Source organism: Saimiri boliviensis, chromosome X, assembly GCF_048565385.1.
Source record: "Saimiri boliviensis isolate mSaiBol1 chromosome X, mSaiBol1.pri, whole genome shotgun sequence".
In the NCBI taxonomy this organism is placed as follows: Eukaryota; Metazoa; Chordata; class Mammalia; order Primates; family Cebidae; genus Saimiri; species Saimiri boliviensis.
The window spans coordinates 96,395,263-96,400,314 of NC_133470.1; positions in this window are offsets into that span (position 1 = coordinate 96,395,263).

Below are 5,052 nucleotides of genomic sequence, written 5' to 3' on the forward strand. Positions count from 1 at the left end.
GGGCTCAGTCCCAAGGAGATCAGAGCTCTATCCCTAAATCCCTGGCTGGAGTTGCTGAAATTCCTTCAGGGAGGCCTTGCCCAGTGAGGAGGGGTGGGTCAGGGTCTGGCCCAAAGAGGCAGTCTGGCCATGATCTGCCAAAGCTGCTGTGCTGTGCTGTGCTGTGCTGTGGGGAATTCCTCCTGGGTCAAAATCATCCAGTTTCCCTAGCACTGGCAGGGGAAAAATGGCAGACTGGAGCCACAGTGATGACAGCCACTCCTTCCCACAGGAGCTCAGTCATCTTAGGCAGCAGGCAGTCACAGTGATGACAGTCATACCTCCTCTGGGGAGCTCAGCTGTCTTAGGCACAATGCAACTGCAATGATGATGGCCACCCCTCCCCCGGGTACGCAGTAGTTTTAGACAGTCTCCAGCCATGTGGCCACTGAGAATCTGCGCAGTTCTGTGCTTGGGACCCAAGGCCCTGGTGATGTGGGCTCACAAGAGAGATCTTCTGATCCACAGGTTGCATAGGTCCATGGCAAAAGCATGGCTTCCTGATAAGTGTAGCACAATCACTCATTGCCTCCCTTTGCTGGGGATGGTAGCTCTCCTTGCCCCACGTGGCTTCCAGGCAGTCCTTTGCACTACCCTGCTTTCCCTCGCTCTCCATAAGTCACGCCAACTGCCTAGTCAGTCCCAATGAGAGAACTTGAATACCTCAGTTCTTGGTGCAGGATTCACTTGCCATTTTCCTTATTAGCAGGAGCCTCCAACCACAGCCGTTTCTAGTTAGTCATCTTGGCCTTTTATCCTAACACTTATTGTAGGACAAATCTGGTGTTGTTGAAATCCCTTAGCTTTTTTTTGTCTGGGAAAGTCTTTATTTCTCCTTCATGTTTGAAGGATATTTTTGCTGGATAGTCTATTCTAGGGTAAAAGATTTTTTTTTTCTTTCAGCACTTTAAATATGTCATGCCACTCTCACTTGGCCTGTAAGAATTCCACTGAAAAGCCTGCTGACAGATCTCTATTGAATGTTATTTGTTTCTTTTCTTTTGCTCATTTTAGGACCTTTTCTTCATCCTTGATCTTTGGGAGTTTGATTATTAAAGGCCTTGGGGTAGTCTTGTCTGGGTTAAATCTGCTTGGTGTTCTGTATTCTTCTCATACTTAGATACTGATATCTTTCTCTGTGTTATTATTTGTTTGAATAAACTTTCTAACCCATCTCTTTCTCTACCTTCTCTTTAAGGGTAATAACTCTCAGATTTGCTTTTTTTGAGGCTGTTCTGTATATCCTGTAGGGGTGCTTTATTTATTTATTCTTTTTCTTTTGTCCCCTCTGACTGTATATTTTAAATTAGCCTGTCTTCAAGCTCATTAATCCTTCTTTCTGCTTGATCGATTCTGCTCTTAAAAGACTCTGATGAATACTTCAGCATGCCGATTGCATTTTCTAACTCTAGAATTTCTGCATAATTCTTTTAAATTATTTCAATCTCTTTGTTAAATTTATCTGATACAATTCTGAATTCCTTCTCTGTGTTGTCTTGAATTTCTTTGAGTTTCCTCAAAACAGCTGTTTTGATTTCTCTGTGTGAAAGGTCATGTCTCCGTCTCTCCAGAATTTGTGCCTAGTGCCTTATTTAGTTTGTCTGGTGAAGTCATGTTTTCTTGGATGGTCTTGCTGCTTGTGGATGTCTGGGCATTGAAGAGTTAGGTATTTATTGTAGTCTTCACAGTCTGGGCTCATTGGTAGTAATCCTTCTTGGGAAGGATTTCCAAGTATTTGAAAGGACTTGGATGTTGTGATCTAAGCCATATCCACATTAAGGGGCAACCCAAACCCAGTAACTGTGTGGTTCTTGCAGACTAGTAGAGGTATCACCATGGTGGTCTTGGATAAGATCCAGAAGAATTTTCTTGATTACCAGGGAAAGACTCTTGTTGTCTTCCCTTACTTTCTCCCAAATGAATGGAGTCTCTCTGTGCTGAGTTGACTTGAACTGGGGATAGGTTGACATGAGCAGTCATATTGCTATTACAGCACTGGGTCTCACCCTTGGCTTACTCTAACCATACCTGGCTATCACCTATGTTCACTCAACTCCCTAGGGCTTTACAATCAGCAGGTAATGAAGCCTACTTGGCACGCGTCATTCCCTTCATGGTGGTGTGTTCCCTCAAGCTTCTGGCGGATCTAGAGATGCAGGGAGCCAAGAACTATAGTCAAAAACCTCAGCAATCTGCCTGGTGTTCTATTGTACTACAGCTGAACTGGCACTCAAACACGAAAAACAGTTCTTCTCACTCTTCCCTCCCCTTTTCACAGGCAAAAGACCTTTACCCAATGGCCACCACCACCACAGCCCAATGGAGAATACTGCCAGGCTACCACTGATGTTCACTTAAAGCCCAAAAGCTCTTTAGTTAGCTTTTGGTGAATACTGCCAGGCTTTGTACTCACCCTTTAGGGCAGCAGACTACCCTCTTGCCCAGGGCAGCTCCAGAGCCAAGGCCTAGAATCAGGGACCTAGAATTGGGGACCCCATTGTGGCAGCACTGGTAACTACCTGATTTTTGGTTCTTAAATACGTTCTTTTTGTGTAGATAGTTATTATATTTGGTGTTCTTGCAGGGAGGACAATCAGTGGAGCCCTCTATTCAGCCATCTTGATCCGCCCCTCCAGCTGCATGCTAATTTCACTGCTTTTAAAACCACAACAGCTTCCTGTAGACTTTTGTTTCAAGTAGTTCTTTTCTAGGATGAAATTACATTATTGAAGTTTTCTGGTCATTCTGATCAAATGAAATATCACCCGTTAACCTGAAGCACTCTGCTTAAGACCTGTCACTTTGCAGCTGACATAGTGACATTTGCTCTAATTTCAGTTGTGATATAACTGCTGCAGTTCTTCTCTTTCAGAGCATTTCATTTGCAGTCACTTGAGTACATTCTGACATCCTGTGATTTTTAAAGTCAAATAAATAATTGCTTAATTTCCTCCTGAGCTTTGATGAAATGTCAAAATCATTACAGAAATTGATGAGAATTGTGCTAGGGTCTTGTCAGTAGCTCACAGCATCCCTAGTACTCTCATTCCTAGTCAAACACTGGGGTGATTTAAGGAGCATGTTCTGACCTAAATTTAGATTTTAATTATAATAGTTAGGATACAATGGTTTTTCATTGACTGTTTAGTTTTGTTTGGAATTAATTTGGATGACAGAGTCGGTATTAATTAGGAACAGAAGAATGTGCAAGGGAAAAACCTATCCTGATAATTAAAAAAATTTTTTGTTCAATAACTTCAAACTTTTCTCTAAAACATTTTTTCAGGGTTGTTAAAAATATCACATTTAGAATTGAAATCAGTCATCCTCTCTCTTAGCTACATTCAGATCAGAATTCAAGCTCATAGTGACATGTAAAAAAAAGTGAGTGATATCAAAAAGGAAAAGAACAGCCCAACAGAGACCTTGGATAATTCACAATCTCAAAAAATAAGAACTGACTGTGTTGAAATGGAGAAGCCCCAATCCATGTGTCACTCTGAGCATGTGCCATGCACTAACTACCTTTGCTGTTATAATTAAAAAGAAAATAAAGCCATCAAAGGCACAGGAACAGCCAGCTGTAGAGAATGAATAATGCCACTTCCAGAGGACTTTTATGGTTCACAAAGTCAAATTCCTTCTATAACCAGAGCCTCATGAACTACTAAGAACAAAGCATCTCTTTGGTAGTTCTCAGCTTACAAAAGTTAACCACACAGTGAAAAGAGCCACAGATAATAAATCTGCAGACCTGTATGATAGTTCCAAAAACTCTTCTGTGAGGCCTTGAGAAAGTCACTATGTCTCTCAAAATCTTGATATTCTGGCTTACAAAAATTAAGATACAATATATAATTGCCAAAGCAGTTTCACATGAATATGATGTATGTGAAACTGCTTTGCCAATTAAAAAGCATTATGTAAATGGAAATGATAAACAAGAACGGTTCTAAATATTTATTATAGTCTCACTACTGTAGAGAGATGAAGCAAAAGCATTAATGTTGATCTCTATCTTCAAGGTACTTACAATTATACAGGGAGATGGGACTGCTAATGCCAGTAAAACAACTAACCTTCAACCCTGGACAGCATGTAATTAGCCAATGCTCTGAGTGTTCAACATACATTTGTAAGAATCATCTTATTTGACCCTCACAATAGCTCTAGAAGGCAGGTAGATTTATTGCTGCCATCTTCATTTAATAGATGGAAATCAAAATAAGGGACTCACTTGCCTAGTGGGAACACAAACCCACACCTGTGCCTTCTGACTCCTAATTAAGTACACTTTCTCTCTCTTCATTTAGCTATGTTAAGTGGCACTGATTCTGTAACTTCTGTAGAAATTTAGAAAAGGAACAAATGGTGGATGAATAAGAGTAAGAAAAGTCACAGAAGTCTTTATGGAGGAGACACTTCAGAAAGCAAGATCGGATTTGAGTAGATTGAGAAGCTGTGAGGGAGCATTCACATTATAATTACCTAAGTACCAGGGGAAGGGGGATTTCTTCAAGCCACACACACAAACCCATTTTAACGTTATATGTCCTCTATCCCACCTTTACTCAGCAATCCACCACTGCTGCATTGTGATCCACCACTACTAAGAGATGTATTTAACTCAGGTCTGTTAGGGCAGAAAAAAAGCAAACCACCTAACTCCCTTATCCAACTAGTTTGTCTTTCCCACATATTCCTTTCCCTACAAAATACATTCCATTTCCCTACTTGTAAACCTAAACCTGTACATTTTACAATAGTAAAAACAGATTTATTTAGTTTACAAATATAAAAACTAATGAGTGCTGGTTGCAGTCCTTTCTGAGAGATTAGTTATGCAAAATCAAGTTAATAAAACTAAATAACATATATTTTTTCAGTCTTCAACTTTCAGAATTCCAGAGTGTCTCTTTACAGATAAGTGATAAGTAAACTGAAAAGGGAAACATTAATAATACTATAAAAATTCAGATACTCCTTCCATTGCCCCACTAAATTTGGATACAC